Consider the following 19697-nt stretch of genomic DNA (forward strand, 5'->3'; position numbering starts at 1 on the left):
ACTGCACTGAATAAGTATAAAGTACACTGGTTATTATGTTATAGCAACAGAGAGATTTTGTTAATTTGATGGAATTTATTATTTAAAAGTACTTTTAGGCAAAAACTCATGTTTTCGTATACTCCTGGAGTAGACATCAGTTTCTGTGCTTTGATTAAGGGAGAAAGGCAGAAAACCATAGGATAAAAGGTAGTACATTTCTACACTTGAGTTTTATAAGAACGAGGTTCATTTACTGTTCAAAGGACATTGTTTATACATTCCAGACTTCCATCTTATAATTGCTCCAGGATTTGTAAAAGGGAAATCTCAGCAGGGCAGCAAAATTATTCAAAGCAATAGCTGCACATAATTGGTATAAAATACCAGAACCGTCTGCTCTGAAAACTTTTTCTCAGCAACGCAGATTTCCACCCCCTCAACTCTCTTTCTATATTCAAATAAAGTTTGACTATGTCTCTTCTATTGCTTCAGCATTTTCTCCCTCTACTGGGATAAACTAATTTTAAAGGTCCTATGAAAAATTTTCAACACGATTTATGTCAGAAAAAATTTGATACCCATTTGACTGTATTAGTGTTTGCCTAGTAACCGTGGCAACAGCTAAGGTGAACATGTTATATAGAAAGATGGTTTTATCTTATATTTTCATAAAACACTGTAAGCTAATTATATGTTTTATCACACATAAATGTAAGTTTTAAATTTCACTGTCGTGTTATTATCTTCTCAAGAACTCAATTCAATGAAGAAAATAATCTTAAGTCTGGATATTATTATACCACCCTGAAAGATGCATTAAAGGAAGTTGAGTCACAAAGTGTGGCATTTCTCATACATTACCACCACAATCTTGGGTCAGCATACCCTATTATTGGTCTATCATGTTTGTTTACATTCCTTCAAAAGAGAAATGGAAAGAAGTAAAGTAATAGCATCTTCCTCAAGTGACATTTTCATTTTAAAAGTTACTTTTAACAAGTTCTTTTTGTGCTAATTGATGAATGTGCTTACAATAGCTTTTCTAATTTAATACCATTTTAAAATGTCATTTGATAGGAAGTTAGCAGATGTTTCTTGACTGCTATGAACAGAACTCAGGGAATTTTGTTGTTGTTCTTTTTGGAAGGGAAAAAACTTTCCATGAAATTAGACACATCACCTCACAATGTTAAAGATTACAAAATATTCTCAAATGGCAATAGTTGCACAACAACGTGAATGTACTTAATGCCACTGATGAATGTAATCATGTACTATAAACATGTACCAATAAAATAGGGAAAATTGATTTAATAATGGTTTAAATGGTAATTTTTGTCATTTTATCACAATAAAGAAAACAAAACTTTGAGTGTGTACAGCAAGAGCCATTTTTAAAACATATTGTAATGAAACCTAGAACTTGATTCTTTTAAAAAGGAAAAATCTCAGGTATAATTTTTTTTTATTCTTTTTTCTTTCTTTAAGTAATGGGGTACAAACCTTGATCCTGGGTGGTTCACACTGAGCTACATTTCTTTTCCTTTTCCCTTTCCTTTCTTTTCTTTTTCTTCCTTTTTTTTTTCCTTTTTGGACAGAGTCTAAGTTGCCCAGATTGGGCTTGAACTTGTGATACTCCTGCCTCAGCCTCCCAAAGTGCTAGAATTATAGATGTGTGCCATTATGCCCAATTCAGCTATCATTCGTATGTCCTATTAAAGACAAATTAAATAAAGCATAATGTGGAAAACGTAGGTAAAGGGTAGGCTTGAGTAAAGATAACGGGAAACAAATACTCATGAACATAGTATCTTGCAAAGTATTTTCAGTTGCACTGCAGGTAATATGTCCTGTTTATGATGTGATAGTGTTTCTCTTTATTCAATAATTATGGACTTCAAGTGATTGTTGTTTTCCTACTCTGAATTTAATGCAGGTTGGTGAAGACAAATGAAAAAGAAGACAAAAAGGGTCACTGAAAGAGTCAAGAAACTCAACTCAGATTTAAAGAAATGTTATTATATTTTATACCTATATCAGCTTTATAACACACATATATAGAGCACCAAGAAAAACAAACAAGAGAAATGAAGCTACTAAATGTCAAAAGCTTGAAGAGAAGGTAAATATACTTTTAATAGCTAATCTGTAGTATTTTCTTCTAGCTGTGTACATACTAGATTCATATCTTCATTCTCTGAATATCTTCTTTGCAAACAATTGCCAAAATTTGGAAGCAACTAGTGTGCTAAATAAGGATCAAATACCCAGAACAATTACACCATAGAAAGGTATCATTATATATTTAAAATTTAAATAAACTTAAATGTGGTTTTTTATAATTGAAGGAGCTTTGTTAATGATAACCCTATGTTCAACTATAACTCAGTCTAAATAAATATACCTAAGGGGCTGGGGATTTAGCTCAGTGGTTCCGCTGCCTGCCTTGAAAGTGCATGGACCTGAGTTCAATCCCCGGTACCAAACAATAAATAAATAAATATACCTAGGTAAAGTACACACCATATAGTATAAAATGGTTCTTTCATTTTTTGCTTTAATCAGTCAAAGCCTTAGGATCTTCTCACCTTAGTGGTTTTTGATTTCTTTCCCCTTTACATACTGGTGACACATATTTGCAAGGTTTCCCTGTATGGAGACCAGCAATATAAAAATCTGAAACCACAGGATCCAACTCCTTGTAACAAAATAAATTAATAAAAAATTAAATCAAGGAGGGCATATTTGCTTAAGTTTACTGAAGTGCACTGTCCAATGCAAGAGCCACTAGTCACAAGTGATTAAATATTAAAAATTTAGTCCCTCAGTTGAACTTGCTAAACTGTAAATGCTTAATAGGCCCATGAAGCCAGCGGCTACTACAGTAGAAAGTACAGATGTAGAAGTTCTCCACTGTGCTTTAGGATTGCTTTAGACAGCAAGCTTCCCAAATGCACTTGAAGTAAGGGACTTTGGGTTAATTTATGTCATCTCCAAGTACTAAATGTCAACACTTATTTGGTGGTTTTAGGTATTTATTATGAAAAGCAAGGTATAGCTAATTTTCTTAGAAAGTTATCCATTACTGATAGCAACATGCTTGTCAAGTGCTTTGTACATAGTAGACACTCACTAAATACTGCTTATCTCTTTCAGTTGAGTAATCATAGCAAATTTTTAAGAAGGTGGGAAGTAGTGTTATTAACTGAAAAGAAGAAACAAGACTACCCACTAGAAAAAAGTAGTAAGTAGCTATTCATTTATTCAGCAACATTTCCTGACCCTATGCCTCCATTTGCCTCCCATTTCTCCACTCTATTCTGCCTTAGGAGGCAGACCACGCCTGCATCATTGGGGCTTCCTCCCTCCAACTTCCATCTGGCTCCATTTGGAGGCCCTGGCAGATTTGAGGATGGTAGGAGAGAGGGGGGTATCTGGTCCACATTGTCCAGACCTTGGCTTCCCCTTTCAGTTGGCCCTCTTTCTCACAGGCCACCCCTCCAGGCCTGGTAACTGCCCCCACTCTTTGCTCCACTGGCTCTGCATAGTGAAAAGGCCCTTCTTTTCCTGGCTTTAGCATATGTCATTATCTCCCTTTGGTTCTCCGAGGTCCTACCAACATATGTATGTAGATATTCCTGTTAGCATTCTTTCAGTGCCAAATATAAGCATGTCATGGGTTTTTGTTTGTTTGTTCATGAAGGTCCTAACTCCTATAATCACTTATTCTTCCTAGTCACACATCTAGGCCTGTAGAAACATACAGCTAATCCTAAGAGATAGCAACTTTAGAAATTTAGCTTTTATTTTGTTTAAAATTTAAGTGCTTTTCAATAATAATCCCCTCTCCATGTTACTTAAAAATTATACTAATAAAGTAGAGATTTCCATTGTAACAATCCTCATTTCTGTATGTATTCTAGTCAATATAATTGGCCCTCTTTATCTGTGGATTCATTATCTTCAGATTCAACCAACCACAATTGAAAATATTTGGGAAAAAATAGCATAACAATAAAACATAACATATATGAAAAATAACAAATTAGAAGACAATACAGTGTAACAACTATTTACATATCACTTACATTGTATTAGATATTATAAGTAATCAGAGGTGATTTAAAGTATAGGGGAAGATGTGCATTTGTTGCACAAAAATACTATGCATTTATATAAGCAACTTGAGTAGCCACAACAGATCAACAGATCTTGATATCCCAGGGAAGGAGGAGGTGGTGGTGAAGGTGTGTCCCAGAACTTACCTCCCACAGATACCAGGGGACAACTGTATTTAACTTAAAATCATTGAATATGTTGTCCTGGTTCTTCATGAAGTGCTTACGTGACAATGCCGAATTAATTTAATAGCAGTGATAACTTTTGGGGACACTATGATGGAGTCAAATAGAAAAACTGAAGATCAAGAACACTACTTAGGTAATTGACACTAAAAGCCCATTTTTGCTCTAATCATGCATGCACCTGAAGCTGAAAATTTTTATCCCTAAATTCTATGTATGCCTCTTTTTTCTCTTTATCATGGTAAGTCAACAAAAGATGGATTTAAGTATCTACTATGTACAAAACATTGTAGTAGACACATAATTTTTAAAATTTATTTTCTTTAAAGTCTTACATTCAGCTGGGTGTGGTGTCACAGAACTGTAATCCCAGCACTCTGGGAGGCTGAGACAGGAGGATTGTAAACTCAACCCTGGCCTCAGCAATTTAGTGAGACCATTTCAAAAATATAAAATAAAGAAGAGCCGGCAATGTAGCTTAGTGCTTAGTGCAAAGGTGCTGGGTTCAATCCCCAATACCATGAAAAAAAAATCTTACATTCTTGAGGAGACCTATGTGTATACAATATATTTAACAAAATGCTAATTAAACTCTTATTAAATATACATGTAACTTCATGCTATGTTTTTTCTTCCTGGATATTTTCTGATTTTCTGTCTTTCCCAACATTAAATGTAAATTTATTATAAAGTCTAAATGAAATGCCACTTAGTGAAAGTTATAATAAGAAAAATCAAATTAGTAAACTCTAATGTCCCCATTTTTTACATGTCCTAAGAATGAGATTTTATCCTAAGAATGAGATTTTTAAATGTACTAAGAATTAGTTTATTAAAGAGTGAGCACATTTTGACACAAACCTGGATATATACTCTTCAACTGGCCTACATATTCTTAAAAACATGAGTAGACTGTGCTAAAAAGCTTCCAAATGTGTTGAGAAAAGTTAGATGAAAGGCACTAAAACCAGAAACTCTTTGTTTAGAATGTAAACTTGGATCAAAAAGAAAATGACCTGTGTAATTCCCCATCTGCTTATTTGAACCTTTATTTTCCTCTTAAACTTTAAATCTCTGACTATGCATATTTTTAACTTAGTCAAATAATGTACCTGATTTGGAGGTGTCAAGCACGCTCATCTTTCACAGTTGAAAATTAAATGAGTAAAGGAAATTCAAATACAAGGCTACTGCTGTGTTTCAGGAAAGAGTCAGAACAATTTACTTACACATGAATATTATTAACTGCACAATGTTTTGGCTCAACATGTTGTTTAAGATGATTCCCTGGATCCCAATCATCAGAATCGTCTAAACCAAGAAGCCAACTGCTCTGTAAAAAAAAGGTACCTTGTATTATCTACAAGTATATGACTCTCCTCATTCTTTAAACATAACCACCTCACTGTATATCACCTTACTGTGACCCTTGTCGAGTAATAATGGCCCCCACACAACCTGGCTTTCTTACAGATAAAATAGTTTTAAATTACCCAAAATCTGTTTCTGACAGTTCCTTCTGTGTATCCCAAAGTTCCAAGAATTTGCTGGTTATGTTTCTAGGAGGAAAATATGGCTTGAACTAAATAGGGCAATGGACACAACAGACAGTGAGAAATAAACAAAAACAAATAAACAAAGCTAGTCATAGTTCCATCTTGCTTTTACTCAATGATGCAATCCTAAGGAGTTAGGTAGAAATGAAATATAATAAAATAATTTCATTCTTCCCAATGGACTTAAGAAATTATTTCACAAACCATTTTTCTTAATGTCTAATTAACCTTTAATAAGCCATGGTTCCCGATGACTTAACTTTAAATTACACTTTCTCTCAAAGAGTTAGTGACCTGTAATAATCCTTGAAACATGCAAATGAACTAAGGAGGAATTTTCACTGGTGAATCTTTCTGTAAGTTGTAGAAAAATCATTCTCACTTATATGCTTAATATACCCCAATTTCTTCTCCATTTGATTTCCCTAATGCATGGCACAGAGCCACTGAAGACATTTGCAGCTGGTATACTTAACCAGTATATGATGCAAACAGCATGAGGGAAAGCTATGCCCAAATAGCACAATGGGCTTGTGGATCCCTTCTGCTGTGCATTTTCTTTTTCCAAGGTTGCCCACATAATTGATTCCCAGAGCTCCTGAAGCCTAACCAAACGGTCAGTGTTGAAGGCTGCCAACCTGCCAGCCATGTAGTGGCTAGCTTAGGAATAAGGTGGCTTCCATCAGGGTGGTGAACAAGAGAGTTGATTTCAACAAGTAGTGTCTAATCAGGGCCTTGATGGTTGTTGTTGTTGTTGTTGCTGTTGCCCTGGTTACAGCAGGTTAGCGATAGCGGGAAGAGAAAGCTTAGCAAGAATGAAGTCTATCCTGGCAGTGTGGGAAAGCTCCAGGTGAGCTGAACAAATGACAGGGCTAGGGCCTCAGACCCCAGGCTACAAAGCCACTTAGGAATGTGGTAAAAGAATTCAGTAACAAAACAAGGCCATGAATAGACCAGGAGCCATGGAGGATGAGCACCATCAGGAGGATGGGATACCAGGCAACCTGCAGCAGGTCAGAAAGAGGAGCATAGAGCAGCTGGGACGTGGTTTCTGTGAGCCAAGAGAAGTGACCAGGCTAGCAGTGTTAAGAGCCCTCTTTATAGGATGACTTCAGAGTGACCACTGCTGATGCCTGTTGACACCAGTTGGTGACACTGACCCCATTCCCATCCCATCCAATTCTGTGATCAATTTCCTGGAGTGATTGCTAAAGCTCACACATGGTGTCCTTTTTTGCTCTGCATTCTTCCTCTCATGCTTGATAAGCTTTCTCTATCTTACTATTACTAACCTGCTGTAAGGTCAACTACAACAACAAAACCACTGAGGCCCTGATCAGACACTTCCTCTATACTTGACCAGCCTTGTTGAGGTCAGGCCCTGACCTCCCAGCTCTGGCCATTTTCCCTTCCTCTCTGCCTCTCTATACCTCTTCATTCCGGGTAGCCTTCCTCATCTGTCAAAGGAGTGTTTGGGCCAGATGATCTTAAAGTTCCTTCCAATTCTAACATTCTGTGATTCTTGGATGTAAAAATTCCCAGAATCATAAAATTTAGAGTTGAAAAGAACTTCAAAAGTCATCAATCCAACCACCTACTCAACCTAGGGTAATCTAGCCAGAACTAGTAAGCTTTGAAGGTTCTATGCAGTTGTTTTTGGCTGGCTGGCTATAGTAATAATCAAAGAAATATAAAGTATGAAAAATCTTATACACACACACACACGTGTGTGTGTGTGTGTGCGTGTGTGTGCGTGTGTGACTTTTGGAACATCTAAGAAAAGTTTTGAAAGAACTGAAACTTAAAGAACAGCATGTTCTATTGCTTAGATGTTAGTATCTAAGTAGAAATTCCTAGTCTTTGTTTTCACAATATCAGAGGAATATTACAAGGTCACAAAGGATGTCAAAAAATTCTCCAAACACATCTAGTTTAATTCAATTTATTATGTTAATAAATATATAAGACAGGCCAACAAGTCATCAGATCAAATAAACATCAAAAAGAGAGTAAGTGTATAAAAGAGAAATAGTTACATTCTGATGCAGTCAAAAAAATCAAAGAAAATGTCATCTGTTCTTGAAGGGTAAGATTCAATGGCAAGCTGCTTTTCAAAATTAATTTTGATCTCTGATAACAAATATTTTCTTTCCAAAAAAATTATTTTCTCCAGAGTCTATGCCAACTATCATACTATAGATCTTAAAGAAATCATTAGTTGTATTTGTGTTTATTATTAATTACTTAAAAGTGGTAAGTTTATAAATAAGTATCACATTTATAGTTTGGAATACTCAACAGTGCTAAGATAGCAATTCTCCCAAAACTTTTGTATAAATTTAATATTATTCCAACAAAATCCTAGCAGATTTATTTTTTGTGGATTTTGATAGGCTGATATTAAAATTTATAAGGAAATGTAAAAGACCTAGATTGGTTAAGACCACTTTAAAAACTATACTCACCTTGTTACAGTAATTGAGACCTTGCAGTATTCGCAAAAGGTTACATAAGAAACAAAACAAGAATCCACACAAAGAACCACACAAATGTGGTCAGCTGATTCACAACAAAGGCAATGCTGATGTTCAAAAAGGGAAACTATCTTTTTAATAAATTAGATATCACATAGGGAGAAATCTTGACCTATACACGTGAAACACAAAAATCAATTAGAAATGGATAACAGACCTAAATGTTAAAGAAAAAGTACAGCTTCTAGTAGAAAACATAGGAAACTATTTTCATGATCTTAAAGGAAGCAAAGATTTCCTTAAGAGACACACAAAAAGCAATGATCATAAAAAATTGACAAATTAGATGTCATTTAAATGAAAAACTTCTATTTATTAAAATATTCCAATCAGATATTGAAAGGGAAAGTTTAAAATTGAGACATATGCCCATACATATGTCTCATGAAGGATGGTATCAGAATATATTTTAAAAATCACACATCAGTGAAAAAGATAACTCGATTTAAAAAGCAAAGAGTTGAATTGTTATTTTTAAAAATGAGCAAAGAACTTGAAACAGACTTCACAGACAGGATATCAACTGACCAATAAGTATATGAAAAAAGTAAGCTGAGCACAGTGGTGTACACTTGTAGTCCCAGCTACGTGGGGGGTTGAGGCAGAAGAGTTCCTTGAATTCAGGAGCTGGAGTCCAGGCCCTGAGAGGCATGGAGACTTCATCTCAAAAAAAAAAAAAAAAAGTGTTTAACATCATAAGAGATGCAACTGACCAGGAGGTCTAAAATTAAAAGACTGATAATTCCAAGCATTAGTGAAGATACAGAGCAATTTGATTTCTTACACTTTGCTGGCAAGAGTAGAAAACTGATAATATCTATCAAAGCTGAAAATACACATATCCTATGACCTACAAATTCTACTCTTAGGAATATGTCTGTATGTTGAATACATAATTATGAACAAGAATAATTATTGCAATTTTATTCAAAGTAGCCCCAAATTGGAATAATACAAATGCTCATAAATAAAAGAGATAAATTATGGTATATTCTGTGATAGAATACTACACAGAATTAAAAAATGCTGCATACATAAAGAACATCAAAAAACCAAGCCAAAATGATGAGCTAAAGAGGCCAGACAAAAAAGGATGCCTATGATATGATTTAATTTTTATAAAGTTTAAAAGTAAGCAAAACTAATCTACAAAGATAAAAGTCAGACTAGTAATTATTTTGATGGGTACAAATGAAAATGCTTTCTAGGTGCCGGAAATGTTATATGGTTGTTAAATGAATCTATCAATCTCTCTATATATAAGATATTGCATGTATATTCTACCTCAGTGCAAATTTTAAAAGACAAATTAAAGTTATCCCATTGTGCTTCATGGTCCTACAAGCTATGGCTTAATTACAGATTTGCACCTTCCAGAGCCTAGTATGAGGCCTGCTCAGTAAGTATTTACTGAATTTAATTAAACTGGCCAGATACTGCAGTCCCATCTCTATGATCTCAAGTATATGATTTTCATGCATGTCTTGAGTTGTTAAGAAAAGAACTATAGCTGTGGTTTCCTGCAGTTTCCTTTTCAATTCCCAGTGCATTCATATTTAAAATATCTAGCTTTTCTTTTTCCCAAAAGGGATAGGAGCATTTGCATACTGAAAAACAAACAAAAACCGACCCCATTTGCAGGGTTTTAACAAGATTCAAATCAAAGAGATGGAGGAAGAGGAAACAAAGAAAGGTGCTGTTGTGGCGCCCTGGAAAGCAGATGTTCATTAGGGCCAGACACGCAGATCACACCACAGTACTTATCTGATATCTGAACATGCTATCGTCAGACCTCACAGGGAAATCAAATTCTGCAGGCTCAAAGGATGTGCACTGAAGAACATCCTGTACTGCTGAAACATGGATCTGAATTCTGTGACAGGGATGGAGGGGTAGAAAAAAGCACTAGATAGCACTTACTATATCATTTTAAAACCTACTTACATGTTTTAGAAAATCTATTCTTAAAAGAGCAGTCAAAATTGATTTAAGATTTCTCTTACAAAAATTTAAATCTGAGAAACTATAATCAAACAAGCAACATATTTTTCCTTGTCTTTTGCAAATTAAAAGTAATCCCTTTGTGATTAATTTTTATATAAAGAATGGTTTAATGAAATATTCAAGTAGTAGGAAAGAGGTTATATGTGATTTTAAAATTTAGTATAGACTAAGAAAAAAAGTAAACAGCCTATTTGACTGTCATATTTAAGTTACAATCTCATTAGAAATACACATTTGTCATCAAAATTGTTTCTATTATGCTAATTATATGTACTTATTCAAAGTATTACATCATGTCTGTGCTTCTATAACACATTTATACATTATCAAATAAAATTTTATTTCAAATTTCCATATACAATTGGATAAGGAATCAGAAAAGTAAATCCGATTCAGAGGGGCAGTTGTATTAGCAAGTTCTTAATCATAATCTGTAGCATTAAGAGCTAGTAAAGATTTTTTTAGCCAAGTAGAGTCAGACAGTGGAACCCCGATTTGGACAGATCAAGTGGGAGTAGCTGGTGAGTGATGGTCACTCTGGTGGAACTACCCCTCTTGCACACACTGTTAGTGGTCAGAAGTAAGTCCCAGGGCCTGACCCTGACAACGTCAGAGAAGAAGAGGGGAGAAGCAGGAAGGAAATGCTTTGAGACTGTCCAACCCTTTCTGGATAAGGCCTTGAACTTTACTCCCACTCATTCTACTTCACAGGCCTTTGGGCTTTGTCCAGCTTTTCACCCTACCATAGTCTGCTACGGTACCGTAGTCTAGACACTAAATACCAAGAGATCCTCTTCAGCATAGACTGGTTCAGTCTCTGTCTTTCTTCCAGGGGCAAGTTCTTAATGTATGCCCTAATCATTGATTCCAGGTAAAAATCTGAGGTGAATGGAAATATATGCCATCATCCTCTTCTCAAGAAGGCCTCAGTTCCCTAGGAGTTATAAACCATCAATGGACTGGGTAAAAACAAAATAAGTGACAGAACTGTACAGTTTTGACTTGGCTGTTGTTTCTTTCTTTTTATTGATTGCAAGAGGTATTTGCTTGCTTGATTCAGGGTCAGAGAAGAGCAAGAAAAAGTTCTGAGGGTGTTAATAGTCTAGCCAGTGGTGAGCTGAGAAGGGAAAGCATTTTTTTTTTTAAATTGTGAGAAACAGATTATCCTCAAAGTCAGCACAAGAAATGAAAACACGTAAATGGAGCTAGTCTAGAAGTGAGGAGTTCTCTAGGGTCTATCTCACCTGGGAGCCCGCACACAAACTGGTCTTGCAAATCCTGACTCTTCTGACATCACAAACCATAGCTCTCTTGTTCTGGAAACCCCAGTTCTAAAAGTTCAAAGCTATCATTAAGTACTGGACAGAGGAACTGTCTTTGTACCCCTGTAAAGATGGTAAAAGTGGGTTCCTGGAATTCCAACTCTGAATACTCACCCCCTTCTCCAGGAAACATCTAAGTGATTTGGTTCTAGGGTGGGAGTAGTATAAAACTACATGTCAATTACAAAGTGAATTACTTTCACAGGTTTTCATGGATTGGCTGGAGACCTAAGTATAACAATCTATATACGAAATGAGTTTCAGGTTCTAAATAATCAATTGACTGATTGGACCTTTTCCTATTTCAAATTATCAATTATTCATTTTAGTCATTTTAATCCTTATTTACACTTTCAGTTTCTCACACTAGAAACTAATCGGTATTTACACATGTGTGTCCTATTTATTTCACTTAAGAGTATGGCCTCAACATGCATCCAAAAAGGTCCAACGGTGTAGGGGTGGTGGGAGGGGAAGGGGAAAGGAAAGAAGGGAAAGGAAAAGTTATGAGAAATGGAAATAAAGTCTTTGTAAATAGGGAAGGGTGGAGGGGGGGAAGGGAGGGCTAGGAATGGGGAAAAAATAACAACCAAGATGCATCACGTAAAGGTACAAGTTCCCAATGACAAATGTAAACGAATTGTATACCTAAAATGTACCAATAAAAGAATAAAATATTTTTTTTTAAAAAACTGATTGGAAGCACAATTTACTGGGAAGTTAAAATGTATCCAATCATTGACAAATCATATACAGAACAAGAAAAATAGCCAATTCTATCAGTTATTTTTTTAATATAACTGTGCAATGGGATAAAACAGAAAAAGAAATTGAGACTGGGAAACTTTTTAAAAAGTATAAGGCAATTAATCAGGGCTGAGCATTGTAAGAGACAGAGAGGGTCTTAGAAGTATTTTAGTGAATGACTCAAAAATAATTTTTTCTGTTAAATTTTTCTTTTCATAAACATCTACATTTGTCAAAAGCCTTTTTGATGATGAATTCAAATTGTTATTGAGAAGACAAAAGTAAAATTGATGGTATTACAAGTTTCTAATAAAATTTATTTTCCATATGACCAAATATTTTGAGACTTTATTATATAGATTATGAGAATATTTTCTCATGATTCTGAGTAAAGGAGAGCTTAGTGGACCTCCAGCATAAATATGCTCCCAGCTGTAAATCAAAATCATCATGATTAAAAGTTTTTAACAGAACCAATGGTACAATGTTATTTGAGGTTAATATAAGTGTTAGCTTATGATTTTTTAAAAGTTTTCATTTTTGGCAACTTTGATTTTCCCTCCCAAGAAACTTGGGTTAAAAGTACAATGTTCCATGATGGCAGCCATCCAATTCTGCTATTCCAAATTTTCAATTTTTCAACCCATAGAAAAACATAACTGGTATTTTGTGAAATGGGTTTACACTGAAGAGCTGGGAAAATGATGCATTTTTCCTTCCAGGCCAGTGAAAAGTCTTTATGACATTTATGACATGATCTCATTTGGTTTCACACAGCCTTCCCTGAAATCACTGTTTGTCTGGAACCAAGAAGCCCAACTGCATAGCACATGTTCAAAGGGCAGCCAGAGGGACAGATGCTGGGTCCCACACTGAGGCCAAGGAGAGGACAATATGACTTCTAAAGCACTTGGTCCCATTTGCAGAGGTGCATAACAGCTGCTTTGAAAAGAATAAAAGTTAGATAATGACCAGATAAAGAGATCCACAAAAAATCAGGAATAATTTTTAAAATCTGTTTTTGAAAATATGCCAGCTCACATTAGGCATCATCATTGTGTAGACTGTAGACAACGATCTAATTAGGAGCATTTAATACCCCAAATTTATTTTTTTCCATTGCCATAAGCAGGGTTAATGAGTTAGGAAAAATAAACATCATTTCAAATGGTTCAAAATGATAAAAGTAACATTTCTGTATACCCATTATGTCATCATTTAAGGATTACCTTACCTGCCTGTCACAACACTAATAGGTTGGCTTAGCAGCACATTTGTAAGCATGAATCTGGAAATAATGTAAAAGAAAATAACTGAATATGAAACTTTAAAGAGGAGTTAAAGTCCAAACATAATATTCCTTTAAAATTTTAAGTACTCAAGAGAATTATAAAGCAAAAAAATAAAAAATACTGATTACCAACTCAAGAAATTTTCACCCATTTATTTAAAGCCCAATTTCTTTCTAAAATTTCCAGGTTTGTTGTAGCTTTTATCAGCACTTTACTTTTTCTAACAAAATGCATGGCATTTTTAATTCTACATATATCTTAGTACCTTCTCTGTCATTCTTGGCTGGCATGCTGCCTTCTACCTATACTGTTGTGTAGCTTTTCTTCACTCACTTCCTGTACTGTTCTACTCTGCCTTCCTTAGTAGCTGTGAGTTGGTGGAAAGTAGGGACCAGACAGTCTACCTGGTAACTTTTCCCAAAGTCAAGTACTAAATGATGCTCTCGGGTCACTCAGGAAATACAATTGATTGACAAGTGTTTTAGCCTTTCGTGAGCCTGAGTAATTTTGCAATAAGCTACTGGCTTAAAAAAAAAAAAAAAAAAAAACCTAATTCTACAATATACAGACATTATACCCAATGTAGGAAATCATTCACCAGACAATGAATTTACATGCTTATAGTGCTAGATTTATAAGCAACTTAACTGTTCATATTAGCATGTAATGTCTCTTTTAGAATCTAGTTTTTCACATCCAGTACCCAGAAGTCTTTACTTATTCTTCCTCTTCTAAAATGACAAATGCATCCTAAGAATTGGCTAAAAGACAATGTAAGGAGAAACGACAACACTCAGTACTGTACATTCATTCCCCTTGGAGGTTTAGACGTTGAATTTTGCACTCTTCTTTGTTTCTCTCTTATCATTTTGACATGCTTATTTTCCAGTGCTTCCTTGAAAAATTAAAGTATGCATATAATTATGTTAAGGAGACTAGATACAATAAGCAAAAATAAAGAATTAGATTATGGAAGATGTATGTTTAGCTTGTTGGCTTAGCTGTCATCATTCACTTTGTATTTTTCTTCTCATATCTATTGGAAAAAGAGATTTTTAGTTTCTATCATTGAGTATATGTGGGCTCAAATTTGTATGTGTATCTGATGGTTCTAAGATCTTTTGCTGTTTATTACCTGACCAAACTCCCAGTGGTGAGACTGTATCCTCCAAGGGCTGCCTCTGGTGAGGCACAGCCCAGTTTTACCATTTATTCACTAAAACGACAGAGAGAAGTCAGAACATTTAAATCCAACCACATAATGTTCTCAAGTTCATTATTCAATTTTTGAATACTTAGTTTGATTTTATAACAAATATTATGGTACTGCATTTAAATAACTGCCATTTCATTACTGTTTTCTTTAAAATAAGCTAATTTTACATGGAATAAAAGGCTTCCATTTGAGAGAACTTGCTACATTCATATTTATTCCTATAATATCCCAATGAACGGGGTAAAAATTGTACTCTGTCAATAAAAAGTTAGATGGTCAAACATCAAGGTTAAGGGTATGCAACAGTCAGAAACTGAGAAATGACTATAATTATCAACACCTCAAATATGGTTTACATTTCAGTTATTATTCATTAAATGAATAAATGTTTATATCATGTCTGAAATACACTAAAAGGAAAACTAAGCAGGAAAAGTTTGGGCAGTGTTGACAGAAGGGGTGAGCTGGCAATAGAGAGCATAGAAAGGCTAAATTATCAATCCACTGTATGTGGTATACTCCTCAATATACTCCAGTAAGATTTTTCTCTGGTACCCACATCCTTTAATAAAGTCTGGACAAAAAGGCTCTTTTGATTTCATAAATTAGACATTGATCAATCAATACGTAATTCATTTTGAGGATCTTAGTCCATAAAACATTTGAAAATTTTCATTATAGGAACAAAATAAGTGAAAAATTAAACTATATTGAGACGTCATTAGAAAATTGGGCTAGGTCATTATATTTATAGATTTTGGTCTACAAAATTTTTCTGTCCTACAACAATTTTGCATGCATTTTTTCCTGAATAATAATAACCTACTAAGAATCATCTATTTAGCATCTACTGTTTTGGGAATGAGGAAAGGAACAAGGGACATATTGATATCCTTTAGAGAGGTTGACAGTGAACCTGTGAAACCATGCTTGGAGAAAATAAACTTTACTTCAGTGAGTATCTAATGAAAAAAAAACTAGGTAAGAAATCCTTCATTTTTAAAAAGAATGAAGGAGTGTTGATGTCGTTTTTAGTGAATACTTAATCCTCCATTCTGGATTTTTCTCACATGACTTTTACTGGTTAATCAGATATGGAAAAAAACAACTCCCTCTAATAAAAAGAAACGGCAAAAGATCCTTTTGTCTTTACCTAAAAAACATGTAACTGGTCTTTAAGTAAGCTGGAGTAATTTTAAAGTTTCAATAAACCATTAAGCAAAATAATAAGTCAGCAATATGTCAATAAAGTTTTAAAAATTTTTTTCTTGAAAGTGTATTATATGGAAATTTCCCACATTTGAATTTACATTCAAAGTCAAGATCACCAAAAATGTAAGATATATCTAATAATACTGATGGTTAGTAATTGTGTGCTTTCCTACTCTCATTTACTTTCTCTTGTTCCCCCTAGTACCCTAAATTTTGACTCAAACTAGAAAAAATGATACATGAAATAATACTATTATGGAAAATCTTTTTAATAAAAAATTATGCAAAGGAAAACTGCTACAATGTTGCATTATAATGCATTTTCATTTTTAACATTTGCATGACCTTGAGCCTTCCAATAGCACTTCCAGTCACAGTATCTCACTAAGGAAATGAAGTAGATATATCATTGTAAAATACTGCATTTCTAAATTTATATATTTAAGCAAACTTTATTCACCTCATGACTCTTAAGACACAAAGCAGCCCACATCTTATGTCTTTGTACTTTAAATCCACTTTCTTACACACAGTAGCTTTATGTATCAAATTGTGGTTCTTAACTTTTAGAGAAATAGTTTAACACAATATTCATTTGTCTACAACTAAATAAAAGTTAAGAAATTCAACAAAATGGTAAATGTTTGCAAAAGTTCGATTCAGAAAAACTTTTTACCTAGTAGCTTTTATTAATGGAATCCCAAATTACAGCGTGCATCATTTTTCAGATACTGAAGCTAAGTTCAGACATGTACTTTGGCATAAAAAGATGGCTTAGAAACTATATTTTGTTTTAGAAACAAATAATTCCTTAGTATAGAACATATTTTTAATATAGAAAATAACACTGCCTCATACAAAAAAACTTAGTCAAACTTTCTATATTTTAGAGAAATATATTCTACAACTATGTGAATTAAGAATGCGAATGTGTTAAATTGTTGTTAGCTTGTACAAAGCATCTAGATAGCCATGAAAAGAAAATTTTATTTTCTTTCTTCAAAAGAAACAGAATAAGTATTTCAATCTCTATAAATATGTTCATACATACATTGACAATAATGTATGTTTGAAATAAGCCATTATAATAAATGAAATAAGCCTTTATAATAAATGAAATTTCTATTGCCATTGGTTGAAAATATGTTCATGGAAATCTTCAAGGTTAAAATTTTTTCTGTGCAGCTGAATTTAACTTATGATATAGCTGAAATCATTTTAAAATTGGGAAAATCCTCTAGAACAATATGTGTTTATGTATGCAAGGCTACCTCAAACTACATTTCAGAATGAATGTGTCAAGTGATAAAGAGAACAACAAAGAAAAAGGAGGGAGGGAGGAAGAGAGAGAGAGACGGAGAGAGCAACACCATATAAAATCAGGGCACTTGAAATCCAATACTCTATATGAAGATATTATAAAAGTTACATACATGTCCTGTCCTTCCATAACATCCACAAACATTTTCACGCCTAATGTAGGTATCTTCTTTAATATAGCCTAAGTGTTTTTTTGTAGTTGCTATTTAAAAATGTAGAAGTAACTAATGTGTTCTTAATGGAGGAAAAATTACAAAATAAATTTGCCAAAACAATCTGATTGAATCATTAACACAAGAAGAACAGTTTAGTATAGGTAACTTTTTAAAGTATGGTAACAAAACACATTTCCAATGACATTTTAATTGGTATTATCCATTTTAATTGGTATTATCTACTTCTCTGATGAAAAAAATCACTTTATTCCTTCCTGATTCAAGAAAATCACATCTCTTGATTACAAATGAAAATCACTTTAAATGACCATGCCGTTTCTCAGTTTTTGACACAGCTTCCAAACAGAAGTTTTAAAACAACTGGGACTAGCAAACACATGTACTTTTAAACAGTGAAGTGTTTCTATGCATGTTTCAGGAAGGTTAAAACACACATGCACGCATGCACACACAAGAACTGTCACAGTGGAAGACACACTCTAAGTGAGTTTATTAACTCTCTGGCAGATTAGGCAACACTTGTTACTAAACTAACTACAAATCAAATAAAGTCTATGTTGTTTAATGACTCACACTACCACATGACCAACAGATATGTAAGGAAGAGAGGGGAAAAAGGCCATGTGTTTCAATCTCTGCTTATCTAAAATCTGCATCTAGTCATTCCTCATTTTTCAGAGATGCTTCTTTCTGAAATAATCAAGATACTTTTACAATAGGGAATTTAGATTTAATTACCAAACTTTAATACCATGTTATATAGGTCAAGTGAGGATGTGTAACTTTCTCCTGAAACAAAGGGATTCAGAGTAATAGGATTTCAGATTTCATAGCAGAAACAGCAAAAATATGTTTTGAGAATGTCATTTACTGTAACACAAATCAATATTAAATGCTTTATGCAGGAAGCACACTTTCAGAAAATGGGCCCTAAAGCTTTCTGGGATCTGACCCTAATTACCAGAGCAGTCTCTTGCTGTTTGTCTCTCTCTTCAATTATTTACAGGGCAAAAAAAGCCAAATGGCATTGCATTAGCTGTATTAAATGTTATGTACTTGGTTTCTAACTTACTAATGGTACATAAAAATCACTAAGGTAAATGTGCCTGTAGAACACAGCTTTTTTTCCTTCTTCACCTGAGTGTATGTATTTATTATTCATAGCTTAAGTGTTGAATATACTGTCCTTTAGGCACCCAATGCTGCATAATTTAAACAAAGGCATTAAATATATAACACATCTAAAAGGTAGCACAATGATTACACTACAAAATTTCTTTGAACAGCTACAATGTTGCTCACACAAACCTAGCATCTCTCTCAAGTTCCAGAAAACAATTATGCGAGAGTCACACAGAAATGGGTAATAGGTATCCATGCAGCTACCATCTTGCTGCTTTCCGGTGACCCAGTGCAATAAGAAAATTGGGAGGGAGTGACAATGAGGCCCTTGCGTGCGAAAGAAATTTCTGGACTGGATGCTGACAAGTGTTGTTTTTACCTGGACACGCTATGTTGTGGGTACATGACAACATGGACCACACGTTGTAAGAAAACAAAGCTTATCAAGGTTCAGCCAGAGATTCTTAACACAGGCCTGAAACGCCAACAAGCAGAGCATGGTTGCAACCTCCCTATCAAAGCTCAGATTCTACATCCACACCTGATTCTTTTGTGATCTATTAGGGCACCGGAGAGTTGGGCTAGACCTTAATGGCTGAAGGCGGCTGGTGCATCCAACTTCTACCAAATTGTGCCAGAAGCTTCCCAACAGCGAAATTTCCACTCTTCGTGGTCCCCAATATTTTTTTAAAATGAGTTTAGGAGGCATCAATTTATGCTGAAAATAAAGTGGTCCTACTAAACAGGTACCTGGGGTCCCTCGAAAGCCAGTCACAATCGGTATGACTACAAGTCATCAGCCATCATTACCTAAGAGTATGCCGAAGCCACTTTAGAGAGAGCACCATTAGAAATCGATCTGTGGTAAACATGTAAGATAGTTTTTAAAAAACAGAAAAGAAGCCACAGA

General features: G+C 34.4%; 1 protein-coding gene across 5 annotated transcripts in view; it reads right to left on the reverse strand.

The window, feature by feature from the left end:
* Rbms1 (RNA binding motif single stranded interacting protein 1) overlaps positions 1-19697 on the reverse strand; it is a 217164-nt gene that overhangs the window by 196638 nt on the left and 829 nt on the right. Inside the window, exon 2 of one of the 5 annotated variants that reach the window (XM_087199332.1) lies at positions 5516-5619. The exons of the other annotated variants lie outside the window; for them this stretch is intronic. The gene's annotated coding sequence lies outside the window, so the exon portion shown is untranslated. The remainder of the gene's footprint in view (positions 1-5515; positions 5620-19697) is intronic. 5 annotated transcript variants of the gene reach the window in all.

This window comes from Heterocephalus glaber, unplaced genomic scaffold (assembly GCF_053883595.1).
Source record: "Heterocephalus glaber isolate CG9 unplaced genomic scaffold, H.glaber_assembly_v1.0 deba00000347, whole genome shotgun sequence".
Taxonomy (NCBI): Eukaryota; Metazoa; Chordata; class Mammalia; order Rodentia; family Bathyergidae; genus Heterocephalus; species Heterocephalus glaber.